Raw genomic sequence first — 21,076 nt, 5'->3', positions numbered from 1 at the left:
ACTCTGGTTGAGCAATTTTTTTTATTTAGTTAGTTTTTGTTTGTGTTAATGTGAAGGGAAGTAGCTGATATTTCTGTTACTCATTGGACAATACAATTTTTTTACCTTCTCCCCCACCCCTCAATTCTGGCCCCTGTTGCATGTGCTTTTCTGATCCAAAAGAGTTTTCTATGGCCTGCAGTGTATTTGGTGTGGATAAAAATATCTGTGGTCTGTTGAAACCATATTTTCCCCCAAGGGATTTCTAAACCCTGACATCAGTGTCTCATGGTGTGTGTGTGTACAGAATGTTTGTGTGTCCATTGTGTATGTGTATACATGTTGTGCATGTTTTAAATATCTCCCCCCTCTTTACCTCCACAAAAGTCGATCCAATAATTAGACTGAGCAAAAGGAACCTGTCTCTATCTGTGATGCAGGCAAAAAAACGTCTGTTCTCACCCAGCCTTCTGTTAATGAGATAGAGACAGGTAAGCATCACACATACCAACTTTTCTGCCTTCGGCAACATCAAGGAAACAGTGACAAGCTATTAATGGAACATGATGGACCTAGCGCTAATTAGTGCTTCCTTTTCAACTTTTACCTACATGTGCACCAAGATCTCCAACCCAGCTCCCTTTGTTTTCAGTATGTTTCTCTTCACACAGGTAAATCCATTAGTGAATAAGTAAAGGCATCATTTATTTCCCAAGTCATTCCTCCCCTCCCGTTGGGTTCATACAGTGTTCTTCAGGTATCACTTCTCTCTTCTCACCATCTTCACACTCTCAGTAATTTCTGTACTGATCCTATGTCTCACAAGGCCACCCATAGCAAAAGTGACCTCCCTCTGCTGGGTACTATAGCAAGATCAGATACCATGGTGATAGGTACCTTATAAGGGCAGAGACAGTCTCCTATCCATGATCAATGTTAGCAAACATTCATTTCTGGTCAACAGGGCACGTCTAGATTGAATGGTTCCAGAGACACCAATGCACCTGCTTGTTTCCTCCTTTTGCTCGTTCCCCTTCGTGTCTGTTTTCTAGATGCTTATATGGCCCCCAGCATCACATTGTTTGAGGGTCTTCCAGAGAGCAGTTATCCCTGGAGCAAAGGTATTTGAGACCCAGGAGCTTCTTGCAGCCTGCAGTGGAGAGGGTATAACCCTCTTGCATCAAACACTGCTGTGTTCTGCAGTAGCAACCCCGCAGTAACACTGATGCTGTGGTATTGTTTTATAAGCAGGGCGTGGGAGTGAGGGCTCAGTGTGGTGTGGACAGTGTTGGCATGAGGAAGACACCTGCCCAGACCATGGTTCTCAGTTACTGAACGGTTATTGAACATTCTTATTCTGATAGCACCTAGAGGCCAACTAGGTCAGGCCTCTACCCTGCAAGGTGCTGTGCAAACATCTGGGGAATGACAGCTCCTGCCCCAGAGAGCTTACTGTGTAAAAAAGTGTAGGCTTCCTGGTTCTCTGTATGTCTGTCACTGCCCACTGGAAGCTGATTAAAACTAGACAGGGCTGAGACCCAGCAAAACATCTGGGCTTGCAATAAATATACACCCCTTCCCTGCACACTTCTGGATAGAGACTTCCTCATAGCCTGTACCCTGGACTCCTCCCTGACCCATATCTTTGATCTTACCTTCTCATGCCTTATGCATGGACTCTTGGTTTCTCACTGCTGTGCCATGCCCCTTCACATTGCCAGGCCTGGATCCCAAGGAGCCTGTCTTAATTTGCTCCTGCTATTTGCAGTTCCAGTCCATAGACAGTGTAGCTTGGTTGGGACACTTGCAGGGCAGCAGGCAGAGGCAGCCGGGGTTTGCACATTAGCTGATTAACTTTCATGACTGAACTATGTTGCCTCGTCTTTTTTCTGCACCCTCCCTTTTCTTCCCCCAAAACACACATGTGGACATGTGTGCAGGTGTACACACAGAGAGGACACATTTTGCACTGGCCTCAGAACCCTTCCACAGCTGTGAAATGCAAAGTTATGCTGTTTGTTTTCAGAGCGGGGTTTCCCTGCTACGTGGTACACTGGGCCCCCTGTTTCACATTAGCTGAGTCTTATTAAATCCGGTGCACAAAGGCCAGTCACCCCCAGCAAAGCCCTCTGCTGCACCCCATCCATAAATCCAACCCTAGAACAAAGTATTTTGTACCTTGGACCATCTTTCTATCCAGCCTGCCTGATTCTCTCTCTCTCTCTCTCATGCTGAAGGTTTCTTAGTGCCAGGAAGATATGATAATTCTTGTGGAGAGAGCATGAAATGCCTCTGCTCTTTGTGTCTGTTTAATTCAATGAGAACCCCAGCCCCGCACGTCATGAATGGTGGCTTTGTGCTGGCCTTTCCTGAGCTCCAACTGCCAGCCCTGCTCTCTGCCTCTAGTTTCCCACCATTGGATACTGATTAACAAACTAAATTATTTTTCCTCCCTAATGATGTTTTTCCACTTTGCCCACCAGGCTGGAAGAAGCCATGGGGAGGAAAGGATTCGTGCAAAGGATGAGCTAGCCAGAGAGAAAATTAAAGAGACAGTGTTGCTTTCTGGGCTCTGGCTACACAGATCCACTTTGCTTTATTTCCTTATTAGTGAAAATGATAGTGTCTTGCTGTCTTGTACATGGCTGCATGTGTTTCAACTAGGGACCGGTATCCAAAAACATTTGCATGAGGTGTGCTATGAAGCATGCATGTAATATACACACAATTATGTGTGTGCACATGTAGGTATATATAATATAAATGTGTGTTTGTGTGTGGTCCCAAATATGAGAGCTGTTTTACAGCCATTTCTCTGGGGGGGGGGACGACATTCAGTAATTACTTGACATCCGTCCATAAGTGTGTGGGAGCATCCTTCTAATTGAGATGAATTCTCTCTTCTTTAATCAGACGTGACTGAAAGTTCATGGAGTGGGATGCAATGGGAAGAGACAGGACATCTCTGGGTGAGCAAGGAGAGGTGAGTCAATGAATCTAGTTAGAGGACTAAATTGAACTTAGCTCTGGAGGCCAGATCCTCACACACGTACACACACCCCAGCCAGCCAAACCTCCCTGGCTAGTCTTTTGAAATTGGGCCAGCTGATGTTTGCTGCTGCTATGTAAGACAGGAAGCAGTAATTCCAATACCCTAAGTAGAATGGGAGGTGGGAATCCAAGGCAGGTCAGAATGCAGTCATCTGCCTTCTGAAGCATAGCCGTGCATCTCTTACTTTCTTGTGAACTGGGAAGAAAAGAAGCTTGTAGAATTTTTGTATTTTCTAAAAGAAAATGATTGTAATCTGCACACAAAGAAAACGCACGTGGGGAGGCAGACCCTCCTTTTAAATTCTGATTAACAAAACCTGAAGATTTGAAATGTTGTTGTTTTTATTGAGTTATTCCAAGCCGTGGAGTCTGAATTGCTCTGTTTATTCACTGGTTTGTGTGATATGGGCATCTGCAGAGCAAGTTTTCTCATATCTCCCCAGCAACATGCCTCGCCTCTGACCTGGAGTCAGCACTCCCAACCAGGAGAGGGAACGGCAGGTCCAGCTGATCTCTGTGGACGTGCTCAGCAGAAAAGACAAAGGGGCTGCTTAATGCTAGTTTTTGAAATTTCGGCATCTGCCTGCTAAGCAGTGGGCAGAGATCACCAACTCATTTCCCATAGGCCACTGGGCAGATGTCAGATGGGACCAGCCATTTGGGGGAGGGATAGCTCACTGGTTTGAGCATTGGCCTGCTAAACCCAGGGTTGTGAGCTCAATCCTTAAGAGGGCCATTTGGGGCAAAAATTGGGGATCGGTCCTGCTTTGAGCAGGGGCTTGGACCAGGTGGCCTCCTGAGGTCCCTTCCAACCCTGATATTCTATGATTTTGTAGCGAGCGAGGCCCTGTCTGCCCTGTCAAAAGAAGGACCACTGGTTCTTTTGGGACAGCTCCACATGTGGTAGCAACGATGGCAGCTGAGGTGTAGATAGGACTCAGGTGTTCTTTGCGCCTGTTTAGAGCAGAGTTAGGCGACATGATAAAAATACCTGAGCCCTGTCTATACTACTGCTGCTACTGGGTGGAAATACACAGTGGCTTTTGTAGCAAAAGATGGGTCCCATTTTCACCAGTTTAGACATAGCCTGAGAGGATAAATTGATTGGGATCCAGCCAGACCATGACTCTCAATCCTATTCGATGCTCACTAAATCCAGGAAAGCACCACATTCTGTATTGCCCTTCCCCCACAGTTCTAATCATTGTTATGACTTCTGCAAGGTAGAACAGGAAAGGAAAGATGACCATGCAATGGGTTTTTTCATGCACCAGGATTTATTAAGAACAATAGGTGGAATCAGTCCATCTAGGTAGAATACACTGCAGGGAGCAATGGGATAAAGCATTTTTTCTGCTCTTGAAGGGCATCTGGAATACACTGCAGGGAGCAATGGGATAAAGCATTTTTCTGCTCTTGAAGGGTAGAGCTATAACTCACAGGAGGCAAAACCTGGAGTGTTTTTGAGTTACGTCCTCTTATGTGTGCAAACGACTACTCCAGCCCATGGCAACCCTCTAGGTAGTTCATTTGTGTGTAGTATTTCCCTCCTCCTTTTTGGAAGAGATTTCCCTCAATAAAACGCACCTCTGGAAGGAGTAAGGGGCTGTCGATTCAAATAGGTCACAGAATTTAGTGTTTCTTAAACCTTTAGATAAGGAATTGAGGAAAAAATACATCTTGCTACCCGGATGATCTCTCTCTAAGTGGGAGGCCTAGAATGGAAAATTTAGGGTATAAGTCAGTGAGCCTTGGAGGTTATCAGAGTTTGTTGTGGTTTTTTTTTAATCTTTCAGGGTGTGTGTGTGTGTGTTGGGGGGGGGGTGATCTATATTGAAAGAGCCTTTTCACTAAGTCTGCTTTCGCTCAGTCTGATCTTTCTTGTAGCAGGTGGGGGTGGGATGGATCTCCTCATCTGAGCAGAATTCAGGCAGATGCTGGGAAGTTGAGAGAATGCTTTGGAAAGGGTTTAAGAGAGCTGATCAAAGTGTGCAAGACATGCACAGTGACGGAGCAAAGATGGATACAGTTGCCCTCTTCAGAAAAGAACATTGCCCACACAGGTTTAACTCTGTCACCAAAATAAGAAGGAGACAGGGTGGGAATGCTTTATTAATGAAACCAGCCCTTTGCGAGCCTTCATCTTGAGGCCCATTTTTTCCACCTTCTTCATCCTCCTTTGCCTGCCGTCTGACCCAGTGTCTCGCTCTGTACCTGCTCTTCTTCCAGTGACCCGCTTTTGGGCTTCATACATAAATTCCTCATGATCATTCGAGTCCTTCACCAGTGTGGCACCACTGAGTGTCACTGCGTGGCTGGGCCAGGGAGGGGAAGAGACCATTTCATCTGAAGGGCATGAATGTGCCTAGTCGTCTGGATGGCCCAAAAAACGGGTGAACACAACTTCAGCAGCAGGAACAGTTTCAATAACATGGCTTAATATCTGTAACATGAGTCACACTGGCCTTCAGCTTTCTGGTACTGCATTTCTGATACCCTCTCTGTCTATATCCTCTGTCTCTGTTAGTGAGAGAAGCCCAGGGTTGTGTTTCTGGAGGCAAAATGTGGGTGTATGCTATGAGGGACAGTTGAGGGGTATGGTTGCTGGGGGGGACTGGGGAGCTCGCACTGTCCTGGGGTGCCCTGAGCAAGGTGACTACAGCATGCTGGAGCCTAGAGCTCCCTACCAACCAGCAATGCCATTCATCCCATTGTATTTCTGTTCCCAAAAAATAACAGCTTAATAAAAAGAAAAAGTAGGAAAGAGGATTGCAAAAGTGCTCGGGAAGATGGACCAGTGACAGGCCATGCCAGAAAGATACGAGAAGGGCAGCAGCATTAGGAAGTAACATTCTCAGGACCTACTTCTCCAAACCCCTGCTGTCCTCACCCCATACTCCAAGCATCTGAAGACACATGACAGCTTGGTATTGATAAAGGAAGGGGGCCAAGAGAGAGGGAAGGGCTGTGAGCAGATTTGTCTTCTCTTGCTTTGTTAAAAATCAAATATATTGTATGACAATTGATTTAGAATGGGAAAGAAATTGAGCTCCGTTCCCAAAGCTGCCTGGGAAGAAGATTTTTGTGTTTGTGTGTGTGCTTTGTCTGCTTGATCACAAAACCAGTGTGATGCTGGGCTTGGATACACGGGTGGAACAGGGGAAAGAGACCTGTCATGCAGCTGCTCCTTCCCCGAAAGGCAACCCCTTAGGGCTAATGTTTGATCTGAGGTCTAGTTGTACTACTCAGAAATCTCCAAATGTCAGGGGCTGGGACAGCCTGGAACGGAAAAGGGCTGTATTTTCATTTGCATATGAATGCTGATGTTTGCATAAATGTGAGGTATATGCCACTTATGTATGTGAGCATGCATATACACAAATACATGTGCGAACACATGCTCACACAAATTTGGAGAGACATGGAGCCACCATTGCATTCCCAGTTCAGTGACATACTTGTCCTTAGTTCAGCAGGCCTGTTATGACTCTTCTAGGAGGTGCAGTATGTCCCCTCCCCTGTCTACATTTAGAGATCAATTACAACATTAGGAATATTTCAACATTTTAGCCTACATTTTCATTCTGAAATATGAAGATTCCCCCACATCCCCACAAAATTTGCACACACAGCAAACCAGTTTTTAAAAGAAGGTTCAAACAGATCATTGTGTAATCAAAATGCCAAGCCATTGTCTACATACTCCTTTTGGTTGGTAGACCCTCTCTGACTAGCATCAAGAGAAAGCAGAGGGTGTCAGTGTTTCTCGGCACAGTGAAAGGGCCAGAGTTATATTAAGTATAGGAAGGTGACTCAGAAAGCAAGCCTACATGGGCAGTTCCACGGGTATAAGGTCAGATATGAATTTAAAAGGTTATAGTTACACTGATAGGACTCCCCATGTGGACACTTATTCCAGTAGATGAGGGCCTATTTCTGGTTTAGCTCATGTTGCTTTTAGAAGCGGTTTAAGCTAAACCAGAAAAAGCTATTCTTATTCTGGAATAAGAGTGTCCACCCAGAGTTCTAGCAGTTTAACTATATTGGTATAATTATAGCAGTTTAAACTCCTGTGTAGGCGAGAGGGTTTAGGAGCTAGCCATCTGTCCCTTTTGTTTAACTGCCTAACAAAGGTGTGTATACAGCACAGAACTCCCTATGTCTGTGTGTCTATCCCCACCCCCTTACAGAACTATCAGCTGTGCACATATTAAGACCCTAATTCAGGAAGATGCATAAGCATGTGCCTAACTATCCACACATCAGATGTCCTGCTGAAGCTAAAAATACATTAAACACTTCTCTAATGTCGCCTTTCATGTAAGCGATTGTTGTAAATTGTCTCAGGGATGGTATACAATCTTGAATGGGAGGGGAGGTGTTTAAGAGACACTCTTTCTTTAAATAAAGTCTGTGTTATTTAAAACCTGCCCTCCCGCGCGCCACCCGCCCCCCCCCTCAAAGTTTAGGAACACCTGACTGCATCATCAAATCTCCAGAAAGTGCAAGGTGGCTGAGTCAGTGTTGCTGGTGTAACCTTAATGTTTGCATTTGCTGACTTATTTTGTTTTGACTCTAGCATTGCAATAACATAGGTCTGGGGGTGGATTTTATTTAATTTGCTTGGTTTTTAAAGGAAAAGAGAGAGAGAGAATTTGCATATACTTAATAATATTAAATCCATCCACAGAGCAGTGCTCATATTCTTTTCTGGTCTCTAAACATGGATCAGCTAAATTTGTAAATGTGTAGGTGCATCCTTCTATATGTGAAAATCCCACACCTGAGATTGTAAAACCAGTAAATGCATGCACAAGCAGGATGTGGGACTTGTCATTACCCATGCTAAATGTCTTCACAAATTCTACAGCATGCTGAAAATGCTGACCCATATGCATAAGTAGGGAGCTCATCCTGCTCCCACTTATACTGAACTGTGACTCCAGATGCAGTGAAAATTTTAGGGAGAGGGTAAAATTCATTGCGTATCAAAGAGTTTGTGCAAGGCATTTCACACCACCTCCAAGACATGCTAAGAACTTACATGGGGTTTAAGGACCCTTGGCAGTGGGGTGAATTTTACTCAGAGTGAAAGTGTGCATTGAAAAACCTAATTTCACTGTGAGCTAAATCTTTGGGTGTCAGCAGGAGTTGTACCTGGGTAAGGACTGAGTCAAAACAAAGGATTATGGGATTTGACCCTAGAAGAGAGTTACGCTGACATAATGAGCCATCATTTCTGTAAGCCTAGCCTTGAAATCATAGGGGCCAGAGTTTTACATTCCAAAAATAATAGAAATGTGAACTCCTCTTTCTTCTGACCACAACCTTGCCCAGGAAATATTGTAATGACCTGCTGGACAGCTCTCAGCTCTACCTCTTTCCCCTATAGTCGGACTTCCTACTGTATAAAAGTACTGTATTTAGGGAGATGGTACTGTGCAGAATAGCATTAGGCATGTCTGGGTCTATGTTACAGTGTTTATGCCACACACATGCAGTATAGGCCTTATCCTGCATTCTTTATGCATGGACTGCAGTGGGAGTTTTGACTGCACAAGAACTGCAAGTTCAGGTCCTATGTCTCTATTTTAAACTTTCTTTTTGTATGTCAGAGGGACAGAGCCCAACACTAATTCTTGCAGTAAGGGCATAGCGTGTGGTACTTCCCACGGGGCCTGCCTGGGTCTTCAGGCTCAACAAGCACTTCAATGTATTGCATGTCGCAAGAGACGTCTGCATCTCTAGACCTTCAGTAGGCTGTCGCCGAGGCCTTAGCAATGGGAGGCGCCCAGGTTACGTATTCCCTCCTCAATGGCCACGGCAGGATTGTTCCATACAGGACATTTCTTCATGCTTTGTCCAGTCTAGTTGTAAATACCCCAAGTGCCAGGTCTTTGGTGGAGTCATGTGCCCGGAGATAAACAGCTGGATAAACAGGTGCTTAGGAGTCTCATTCATCCTTGAGTCTAAGTAAAACAAGGGAAACGCCCTGCATTTCTGCCTTAGAGAAGAGCATTGGGGGGAAGGACGAGCCGGTCACAAATGGGCTACGCTTTTGCCCCAGTCTCATATGCTGAGGGGCTGCAGCCATGGGGTGCAATACAGTGATCAATCAGTTAACCGGGATTATCTGTTTTCTCCTTTCTGTGTGTAACCATGGCATTATGCCCATGTACAGGTCTCGGTGAGTAATGGCTGTGCCTTATTCTCTCCTGCATAGAGCCTGTGCAACGTTCTGCAGCAAAGATAAGAAACTTCCCATTCGGCACAAGCAGCACAGGAGAGAAAGGTGGAAAGTCGCTCCTCCCCGGTTAACCTCCCCTTCCCAGTCCCCTCTGGTATTCTCCCCTCTCCCTGAGACCATCAACTCCGCGTGGGGCCCTCGACAAGCAAGAGCTGGAGGAGGAGGACAAAAAAAGAGGCAGCGAGAGGGAGAAGGGCAGCCTCTGTGAAGACATACTCTGCCACACCGGGCCATTTTTGCTGCAGTTTGTAGGCTGCTAGGTGCCCGGAAGCCATTTTGATGGAATCAAGTGCTGTTTGTAAGATGGCCGCATTGGCACGAGGTAGGTTGCAGAGCTGCCTAAATCTTTACCATGCTACCTTCCTCACGCCCGTCTCCTTGTTATCTTGCTAATTTCCAATGAAGGCAGAACAATAACTCGAGCTGGCATGCCCCAGTTCTTTCTCTGCCACCTCCTTCCTCAGGCGGAAAATCTGCACGTACACCCTCCCTCCAGCCCCTCTGCGATATTAATTGAATTAACATACTTCCTAATTTGCCCTGTGTTTTTTGTGTGCCTGCTCCCATCCTCCTTGTTGTGCTCATCCAGCTGGTAGGACAGGAACAAACGCTTTATTTCCATTTGCCCATTCGGCTGCATGCGAAAAATCCTTAATGACACATAAAAGGGGTGGGGTGGGTGGAACAACAACCCATCAGGGATTTGGCACACAGACCTTGCAATACACTGAGATAAACCGTCTCTGCTGCTGTTTTATTGGCAGATTAAAATATCCATTTTCCTTGTGTTCACTTATTTAGTTATTTATTTTTGGGCTGAGGGAGGGGGCGAGACCCACCAATATTCTGCAGTTTTGTGCTCCTCTTAACAGGCCGCATGTGATTTTTCACTGTCTAAGTTGTCTCCGACAGCCCAGCCAGCGCCTCGGTGACAGAGAGAGCCCCTCCATTAGACTCACACGCAACAAGGACAAAAGCCTTTAAAACCAATTTATTGTTTATTTCTTCTTCTCCCCCCCCCCCCCCCAGTGATTTCAGAAGGCTTTCCCCTAAAAGGAACTTAAATACATATCATTAAATCGAAAGCGCTGAGCTCTGCACCCGGAAAGTAGGCCACGCTTTTTATTTCTAAAAATATTTGTCCATTTGCTAAAGAGCAATCAAACCAGGAAGAGAACCGCCCTCCTCATCTTCTCTCTTTGTTTAAACCACATTATATTTGTATTTACTATTTTGGAAAACAATTTTTTTTTCATTTGCTGTCATACAAAGTACATTTCCCCCCCCCCCGCCTTTCCTACTTAATGGGGCCACATATCCATGATGATGGCTTTTCTGTGCTTTATGTTAAAAAATGCGACAGTATTTTGCCGTAATACACTGAAAATGCAGCAATAATGTTATTATGGGTTCTAGAGTTTGGGGCTTCCAAATATTGTGCTATTTTTTATATGGAGGAAAACTGAAAGCCATGACCTAAGTATGTAACGCAGAATACAAATGCTATGCATTGTAAATACATCTCAGGCACATACTACCCAATACAGAGAATCAGCATTCCACAAAAGCTAGGAATCCAAAAGATAACGATAAAAACAAATCATTTGGGCAAGTCATTCAGATTTTAACCAGGATTGCTAGAATTACAATATACAGATGTGTAACGTATTGGTAGAAATATTTCATTTAAAAATGCTGATGATGAACCGTAAAGGAGCAGAAAATGTACAAGAATGATTATTGGATACTGTGGGCTCCCACCATTTAGTTTCATACTTACGTGGCTATTTACTTATCAGCCCATGTTTATGGGTATAGACTTAAGCTTCAGATAAATCTGTCAGTCTGTCTCACCCGTTTTCTTTTCTTCCCTGCCTCCCCATCTGCTTCTTGTGGTGCCTTGTGCTGAATCCCACATAACAGTATTTAATGGGGATAATGAGAATATGCCTCTGGTCTGCATCATAAACATGCCAACACGAGCCATTGTGTCAGGAGCCGTCATTGACCAGATGGTGCTTAGTTGCCCAGCATTCCTGTTTGTGGGTTCCTCCTCTCTGAAAGCCAGCAAACACCTTAGTGTTAGGGTTCACCAAGATCTACCTCATCTCTCTAAGAAAAACATAGTGAACTCAGATAACTTACTGTGCAAGGGAAACATTTTCAGAAGGCAGGACTTCACTGTGGCAATGTGAGATGCAGACATAAGTGTCTGGGCCTCTGGTTGCCCAACGGAGGGTTCAGATCTGTTGGTGCATGGACTTAGATTTGTTCCCTCAATTTATGTTTGTGGTAGGGTGACCAGATAGTAAGTGTGAAAAATCGGGATGGGGGTGGGGGGTAATAGGAGCCGATAAAATCGGGACATCTGGTCACCCTAGTCTGCGGGTACACAACTTTGGGCCTGAGTTTTGTAGGTACAAATTGTGCCCTCACATGAAGCTGGGCCTCAACCCATCTGAACTTGCATTCCCCCACCATAGAGACTCCATCTGGGTGCAATTCAAAAGCCTGTGCTTTTAAAGATGATTCTGATGTTACCTTGGTTTTGCAATTTGCAGGGTGGAGGGGGGGTTTGAAGCACCTCTCTATTTTCTGTCCTCTCAGATGTCTCTCATATGCCTGTGAAGAAACCTGCCTACACAGGTGTCAGTGAGTTTGGTGGAGGCAGCTGTCAAGAGTGACTGATAAAGTATTGGGCTCTTCCTATGAACAATGCCAGGGAGATCCCTGACAGGAGAGAGACAAGGCCAAATCCTACTCTCATTATGGGAATTCAGCTCCCATTAAAGTCAATGGGAGTTGCAGTGGGTATCAGTGAGGGGAGAATTCATGCCTGAGAGCTCAAAACAGTCCAGCAATAATAATAATAATAATAATAATAATTAATAATAAATCTAGCTACAGAAATACCGATTCAAAATATAAACACTAGAAACAACTGCTATTCCTGATTCCAGCCAGATGGAGAGAACCTGGCATAATTACACTTATGGAAGGCATTGAAGGACTGCCATGAATGGAACCAATTAAAGAGCGAGTAATGCTCTTGTGAGAGAGATGAGGCTCTGTGTATGATGAATAATAATCACCCCCTTCATTCCTCCCTATACATCCACAGTCTGTGTCATGGTGGTTCCCGGATACTCGAATCATATGGGCGAGCATGTGTGCCTAGGTTCTGGGTTACGAAGGCTTTGGCTGTCTCTCTAGCAGGGTGAAAACGAACTAAATAGGAAACATACTAGGCTCCCAGGGGCAGGAGCCTAGCTGGCTTGCTGCCAGGCCCAGCTTCACAGTCTTCATTGTCTAATATTTCTAATGCATGCCCAGCAATCCATTATTTAGGATTTAGGTTATAGTTTTAAAGGAGAGTATTTTTCTTGGAATCATTTGGCATGGATTTTGTGGGTAGCTCTGTTGCATGCATGTGAACGTGCATGTGTGTCGTGTTTTGTGATAAGTGTTGGGTGTGCACCCCGAGCAGGTTCATGTGCGAGGGCTGTGCATGTGGGAACATACATATGACAGGTGCCAGTGCATCTCAACCTGAGTTTGCTCACATGTTGCAGGCATTGGTGTTCACTTTGCTCTGTGTCTAATATTTCCTGCTTGCTGTCATTGTTGGGGACTGCGGAACGGAGGGAACCTTCCCTTGGGGTCTGCTAAGGATGGTGCCTTTTTAAAGAGCCAGGGAGTTTGTACAGCAAAACTGCACCAAAGAGATGGGTGTCCAAAGTCCCATTTCTAGTGGGCAGATGTCCAGGTCATGACGAATACCATCACAACTGGCTGGGCCTCCCTTATGGACAATCATTTTCAGGATTGAATGAACCATAGTCACAGAACTCCCCTCATGCCCTTCGGTGGCGGCACATTGATTCGTGTGTTTGCGGGGAGCAGCTTGCACTGCTTGCTAATTCTGGGTTAAATTAAGGACTGTCCTCTCCACAGCTGTCTGTCAGAACCTGTCTCTGGACCTAAACTCACTTACTAGGGATATTTGCCTGCCAGGGACTTTCCTTTGGGAGAGAGGGGAATGGAAGCGGGACTTGGGAGAGTCAGGCCTAAGACAATGCTCATCATTTTCTTTAGCCCCTGTCAGTTCTCCACTCAGGGCCAAGTCAAAGTGCTTCCCCATGGGAACTATGTAGTATAGTCCTGTCCACCCCTGCTTAGTGTAAAACCTCCACTTGGTATAGCTTACACAGCAGGGGCATATCCGTTATCTCTTTTAGAGGCTGTGTTGCTAATTATAGGCAGATCACATTAGGTGAATGAGTGAGGAATACCTGGCCCAATCAGGAGAGAGACAGATGTGCTTAGATGAAATTTCACCACTCGTTGGCTGTTCCACAGCGGGGTGGCTGTTCGTAAATTCTGGAAACACTTTGTTCTCCTGTTCACACCCGCACGTGCAGATCACCTTCCATTCTGGGTATATACATCTCTAGATGGGACACGCACAAACAGGCATCCCTCCAGCCAACACTGATCTGCAGACACCTTTAGGATGAAACGCAGGAGCTCCCAAGCACCCGGCAATGCTCCATGCAGGCAACCCTCGTTTTTTTTTATCACAAGTGTCGTCATTTTAGGTGTATTTCTTCAAGCCCCAGCCCCTGGAAACAAGCAATTGCATCCTTTTTTTTAAGGGTCCAGCCACCACAGTTGCAGAGAAAAGCTTGCAAACACAAAGTGAACGTACAATAAAGCCTCAGGCACTAGGAAGAAAATTTTAAAACAAAAACAAAACCCAAATATATCATTTAAAAAAAATCTCATAATTTTTTGTGGCCTGACTTCTGATTTTTGAAAGCTTGAGGTTGGCCACATTGAACGCTGTGTAACTGTTTGGAACAGGGAGGAAAGGAGAATCCTGCAGCCAATCAAACCACACCTGGAGTTTAGGGAGGTAGAATCAAATGTATCCAACTCCGAATGTGGCCAAGACAAAGAAGTTAACAATAGTCAATGCCAGCCATTCATGCAGCCTCTTTGCTCCTGAGAAGTAACAGCAGTGGGTTGGCTTTCGGTTATACAATGGATGTGCAGAACATGTTCAAGTCAAGTGAGTGTCCAAATATATGTGGGGCAGGAGGTGGTGGGCGCACATGTCTCCTCTCCCTGTCACTCAGACATGCTCATGATTCCCATGAGCATCTCGTGCAGCTGTCTACAGAGATGAAGTGGAGGGTTGTGAATATCTGCTGTGATACAATCACAAGGTGGTTACTAGGTAACTTGGCCTGTGTTGGGTGGGAGGCCTCCCCAAATTACAGTGTATGCATGTGTGTGTGTCTAGCTTACTGGCTTCAGGGGAGTTTGGGGAGAGGCTGAGATTTTACTAGCTGCATGATCTGGTGCAAAAGAAATCACCAGCACCAGGAACTCTGTGGCAAACACCCCTTGGAGCTGTCCTTGTAGTTTTTTGGGGAGATAGGAGGCAGTAGAGAGGGGACAGAAGAATTAGAAGCCAGGGCTCCCTTCCCTTTCTTTAGCAGAGAGGGAAGGAGACTATGGCAGCCAACTGATGCCACGATGCTGCACCTTGTGTTTTTACTAGTCCCTGAACCCGCCACTCCCAGCAACCCACTTCCCAGCACAGTGGGGGAGAAGCCCAGGGTTGTGTTCTTGGGAAGGCCAATACCATAGATAGTTCTCTGGGTAAATAGGAGCTTAGGGCAAGTGGCATGGGTTGGCCCCTAAGGGAAGGAATTGCTGTATTTACTCACAAGAAGTGCTGCTTATTATACCCCCACCCCACCCCTGTACACACACACACACTCTCTAAATTATTAACACAAAAGCCACCCCCTCTCCACAACCCTTTGCTTGAAAGTTTCAGCTTCTCTGGGGGTATTCCTCTGAAACTTGCAGGCAAAGGGTTGTGGGGAGTGGGGTGGCTTTTGTGTTCACTTTCTTTTTTTAGCAGAGTGGTTCTTGCTGTTGGTTGCTGGGACTCCCCTTTGTAAGAGAACAAGCAGGGGGGAATGTGCGGGTGCGGGTGCATGCATGAATTCACGGGGGTGTGAGTGCACACGTGTCTCCGAGCACTTCCACATGTGCACTCATCTTTCACGCTGGCCTGTTTTTGGATCAGCTTTTGCCACCACTCTTCGCAGTCTCCTGAGCTGGGGCAGTAGAGGCCCTGCAAGGTCATGGCACCCGAGCATGGGGCCAGGTGCCCTATTGCCAGGACCCAGAAGACAGACCTCTGCTTTCTTGTTTTACATGGGCCCTGCTTTGGCTGTGAGGTGTTATGCTCAGAGCAGTGGATGAGGATAGCCTGTGCAGAGCTAGGAGTAGGATCTGTGTGAGAGACAGGTGCGGAGACGCAATCGCTGAACAAAGACAGTGTTACCCTCAAGGTATTGGGGAGGAATTCTCCTCAGCTAATACAACTGTGTGTCAGGCTGGCATGTCTGTTGGGCTCTTTCACCCCCCAAATCCCCAATACGCTACCTGAGGGTTCTTTTATCTGTTCCCTGTCTGCATCTCCTTGATCCATTGTGTGCGGCTTACCATTGCCCCTATTGGCCACTGCTTTTACTGTGTTTTTAAATCATTTGTAGTGAAGTGAATTTGTATCTCATGAAAATGAAGGGCTAATAGCACACACTAGAGTCAGGCCTTGTGCAAACTTCATCCCTCCCCCATCTCTGCCATTGCATCCCAATCCTGACTGGCAGCACCCCTGGCTGTTCCAATCCAGAGCTGCTCTATCCCACACAGCTCTGCCAGTGAATCTCTGTCTTCACTCCAAGCAGCCCCAGCTAGTCCAGTCCTGTGCCTTCCCCAAGCCGTGTTTGTACGTCATGTGAGATGGACAGCTATCGACTAGGTACTAGGCTGAGACCCATCAAACTCATCTCACTTGTGATCAAATTGATTGGGTGCCCATGCATAGAAAGCTAAATATATTGGGAGGAGACTGATATTTCATGTGGTTGGGGTGGGAATATCTTCCAAAAATGCCCTTTTCCAGTCTGTTTGCAAAGAAGAGAAAGGGGAAATAAGTCTCCCTGTACCTCAGTACCCTTCCCTGTGTATCTGTAGGTTACATCTGGCTTTCAGAACTAGGTGGATTGCCTGAGCCTCCTTCCATTCTCAAATGTTACAATGCAGCTTTATTTAGCTGCCTGGACTTGGAAAGCTATGGGAAATGGCTGGTCAGTGTTCACTATTCTGCAGCATACAATGTGACTGGGGAATAAAGTAACTGTCTGTGTAGGCACCTATATAACCCCCATCACATGGCATCTGAGCACCCCCCAAGCATTTGAAAATAGAATGAACCATCTCTTTCCCTGCTCGCTGGCAGGAGAAATAACTTGATAATTCAAAAGGCCTTTTGCTTTTGTGTTACTTTATGGGTGTGTGAACAGAGCTGGCATTGTGGGAAACTGGACTAGAGCAGGTGAAGGGACTTCATCCCCCCACGTAGCAGATGGTATGAGATGCATGGCTGGAGGAAAGGGAGGTGACTAGATCATCTCTATGCTCTGGCTATCCCTGGCTCCCAGAACAGCCTTGGCCATAGGCAACCAAGTGTAAGTTTGAGGAGCTGGTTTTTCTAGTCGTCAAAACCAGAAGGGCCATTTATTTTATCTGTAAGTATTTCTTGATCTACCCACACCAGAGCCAGCCTCAGCATTTTTTAAATCAGTATGTGAAACAGTTTCCACGCCCCGCATCCTCCTCCAAGTGTAAAGGACACTTGCCCACTATACCTGCACCCCTACGGGCAGGGCTGGCCAGAGGAGATGGGGAAGAGTTGGGCCCCATCACTCTCTGGCATAGAGCCCAAATTTAATCCTGCCCTCCCTGCTTATCCATTCTTGGATCTTACTGCATTCGCACCCACACCCTTCCACTCCTCAGTGCTGCCAGCCTGGACCCCTTGTTTGTGCTCTTCTCACACTGCTGTCTGTGCTTTCTTTCACATCACCTTTCCCATGTGGAGCACCCTCCCTGAGCTGATCTACAGTCTCTGCCCTCCCCTTCTTCGAACACATCCTCAAGATCCATTTCTGTCTTGTTACCTGCAAGAAATTAACCAAGTTGGAGGGAGCTGATAGTGATCGGGAAAAACAGAAACAAAAAATGCTGACCATATGTTTCCTCCCTCTCCTCAACCCCATTTAATGCTTGTTGTTAGACAAGGGAGGTGACGTTTTATTTTATGCCTGGGCAGTGCTTAGCATATTGCAGGTACTACTGTAATATTTCTCCAGCATCATTTATAACTGATGCACATTGTATGTCATGGGCTCTTGAGGTCTTTCCCCCCTCCACTTCCCGAGCTCCTCCAAGAGCCTCCCAGTCCAGCTGCTTGTTTTGGGGTCCGTGGGTAGCTGCCAACATTTAGAGAAAATGCGCCAGGGATAGTTGTCCACATAAGCTGGGAGCTGCTAGGGTCCCCAGCCACTGGAGGGCTTTATGGACATTCACGTGAATTTTGGGACCCTATACATGTGACACAGCTCAATTCCCTAATTGTCACAATGACTCTGAGAGGTAGGGAAGCATTGGTAGCCCCAGTTTATAGAAGTGGAAACTGGCACAGAGGCTCCAATTTAAAAACATGGGTATATACTGTTAATTACCTGAATCTGCACCTCAAGCCTTAGATCTCTAACTTGGGGTACTTTTGTCTATGTGGCCAAGCAAAGGGAGTCGGAGTTGAAACTGGGATTAGTCTCTTTCTCTGTCCACCAGACCATGCTGCCTCTCATTGAGACCATCCTATCGAGCCACCCATCCTTGTGGTCAAGGGTCACATTAGCTGCTTAGCAGAGATGCAGGTCTGGCCACAGGCAGTCGACAGGGAAGGTACTAGCTCATCGACAGCCCCCGGGTGGCATTGCTGTTTGGGAAGATTGCTGTTTGGGAAGATCCCAGCTCAGTGGGCCTATATCTAGCAAGAGCTCTCAAAGGTCAGTCTTAAGTGGTTGTAATGCGCTATCAGTAACTTGTGTTTTTAAGGAAAATCAGGGACAAGCTTTTGAACTCCAGGACTGGCTTGCATTTTCAAGGCCATCTTTGCAAGGAAAAGGGACGGAAGTTTGCTTTCTTAAAAAATGAAAGCTGAGATTCTCCTTTAAATTCTTTGTTTCTCCAGATGGACCCGTGGTCATGGATCTGTTGTGCCCTCAAAGCCCATGTGTCAATGACTTGTTGAGCTAGAGCTAAGATGAAGAAAGGAGTTTTGCTTTCAGTTCTGAATGTGGGGAGGTTTGTGCTCATTCTTCTTTCTTGTGGGAGTGAGTTCCAAGGTCTAGTTCCATCCCTGAACTTACAAGCCTCCCCATTCTGGTCCACATTAATCCAGTGCAATTTAGTTGTTGCAGAAGGTCACAGTCATGGAGGGTAAGGCGATTATGCCTAACAGGAGCCAGGTCCATGGTGGGCTTTGAGTATCAGGATAGAGACCTTGACTAAGGCTCTGTACTCAGTGGGGAGCAAGTGCAGGGAGCGGAGCACTGGGGTGATGTGTGTCCTGGGCGACTGTGCATTTTGTAGTAGCTGGAGCTTTCAAGGCATGAGAGGGTTCATTCCTGGACAGAATGGAACATGAGAGTCCGTCCCCAAGCTGGCTGCTTCTGTGTCTGATAGGATGGGATGCGATCATCTGGTCATCAGAGATGCAAGTGGGATTTTTGCCACCACCGCCCTTCGGGCTCCCAACAGCACTGAGGAAGTTGGAGGAACCCCACAAGCCCTAGACAGATTTAATTCGATGGCGGGGGAGGTGGTGTTATAGAGAAGGCAAATTCCTCAAAGTGTGAATCTTTTCCTGCCAGCATCACCCCAGTCTTGCCTGGGTTCAGTGTGAGCCAGTTGCTCTCCACCCAGCTGCTGATTTTGGCCAACTCCTAGAGAAGAATGGGCGATGGTGCGGTTTGTGTTCCATGCCAAGGGGTCAGGGAGCGGTGTGGTGTCTGTACACTGCTGATGTTTAAGCCTGTGTCATTTCAGTAGCTCTCCCAATGGCTTCACATAGATATGGGAGAACGGAGCCTTGTGGGACTGGAGAGGTGAAGGATTTTGGAAGCAGAGGAGCTGTTGCCCATGATAACTCCCTGAGCTCAATCTGAGAGAAAGGAGCTGACATTATTGCTAACACCAGCAGTCTCTGGAGGTGGGACCTGATCAACAGCATTAAATGCCACAGACCGGCCCAGTGGCATAAGGACGGACATACTCCCATTATCTATGGAGAGGAACAGGTTGTTGACCAGAGCAACAAGTGCTGTCTCTGTCTTGAAGCTGGGGGAGGGATCCAGGATACTGGCAGGTGGGACTAGAACCTCTTTATTGCCACTTTTTCATCAGCTTTGCTTCGAAAAGGGGGTTTAGACACTGGGCAATGGTTTCTGAGGCCTCTCAGGACAGGGAGAAGGGAAGTCTCCATTGATGAACATTCACATTGCCACTCTAGTCAGGAGAAGACAGAGGCTGCATGACAGCCTAACTTACGCTTTCTGCATCTTGCCCGCACCCGAGGATCTGGCCTGTAGCCTTTACTGTTTTCTTCTTTTGCTGTTGGTGACGCATTTCTGTCAGGGATCAAAAGGAGAATCCACATGGGCTTCTAGTCATGTCAGATGTGATCAGATGCCAAACCAAACCATGGCAGTGGGCAGTGAGGAAAGCAGCTGCCTTGATTACTAGAGAACATGAAAGACCTGCCAGTGGTAATTCCCTGGTAAATGTGGGCTTCTGTTTACGCTGCATGCCTAAAGCAAAAGCCAGGTCCTGAAGGCCTGACAGCCAGGGCTGAGCCTTGTTGCTGAAAACGTTGCTGCTGGATTGACACTTATTTTGGCTGGTTTCAGAGTAGCAGCCATGTTAGTCTGTATCAGCAAAAAGAACAGGAGTACTTGTGGCACCTAATGGGTTTGCACTGGATTAATGGCACCAGTCTGATGGCAGGTCTGGGGCAATGAACAGCTGCTAGGCTTTACTTTTCACACTCACTCCGAGAGAGTCCATAGCTCTTGTCTGAGGATGGGAAAGCACATCCACTTCCAAGTTCTTAGACAGCAACTACCATAGCAGCCGGGGGGGGGAGGGGAAATGGATTGATTTCTCCATAATTCCATCTCCCCACCCACAGTTTGAGAACTGCTGAATTACACTAAAATCAGTGGAATCAGAATGGTGTTAAACTGTACTCAGAGTGGTGAATGAAGTGTACTCTCAAGCATGTGTATACACACAAACAGGTGCTAACACACAATGTATTAAGCACTGTTCCAACACAGCAAAAGTTAGTTCTGCCCTGAAGAGTTTACAGTCTACGGAGTCTATTTATTAGCACAGGGATCAGCAACCTTTGGCACGCAGCCAGTCAGGGAAAGCCCCTGGTGGCCCAGGCCGGTTTGTTTACCTGCCGCATCCGCAGGTTCGGCCGATCGCAGTTCCCACTGGCTGCAGTTTGCCGTTCCAGGCCAATGAGGGCTGTGGGAAGCGGCATGGGCAAAGGGATGTGCTGGCTGCCTTTCCTGCAGCCCCCATTGGCCTGGGGTAGTGAACCGCGGCCAGTGGGAGCTACAATCGGCTGAACCTGAGGACCCTGCAGGTAAACAAACCGGCCTGGCCTGCCAGGAGCTTTCCCTGGTGGGCTGCGGGCCAAAGATTGCCGATCCCTGTATTAGCATGTACAGATATACACTTAGTGATGCCTTATCCAAATAGTCTGAACCCATCCTTTAAAATTTTTCCTGCGTTTGTGCAGCTAAACAACATTTGTATGCTCCAGTAAGGAAGCGAGACATCTAACTGTCTAGAAAT

The 21,076-nt window shown here is 46.6% G+C and overlaps 1 long non-coding RNA gene across 1 annotated transcript in view; it reads left to right on the top strand.

Annotated features, from left to right (window-relative positions):
* The window catches only part of LOC140895033 (uncharacterized), a 67,124-nt gene that overhangs the window by 20,833 nt on the left and 25,215 nt on the right, over positions 1-21,076 (top strand). The window contains exons 3-4 of the long non-coding RNA XR_012154046.2: positions 2,893-2,962; positions 9,254-9,599. This is a non-coding gene — a long non-coding RNA (uncharacterized LOC140895033). The remainder of the gene's footprint in view (positions 1-2,892; positions 2,963-9,253; positions 9,600-21,076) is intronic.

The sequence above is a fragment of the Lepidochelys kempii genome, chromosome 10 (assembly GCF_965140285.1).
Source record: "Lepidochelys kempii isolate rLepKem1 chromosome 10, rLepKem1.hap1, whole genome shotgun sequence".
Taxonomy (NCBI): Eukaryota; Metazoa; Chordata; order Testudines; family Cheloniidae; genus Lepidochelys; species Lepidochelys kempii.
This window is presented reverse-complemented; position numbering and strand designations above follow the sequence as displayed.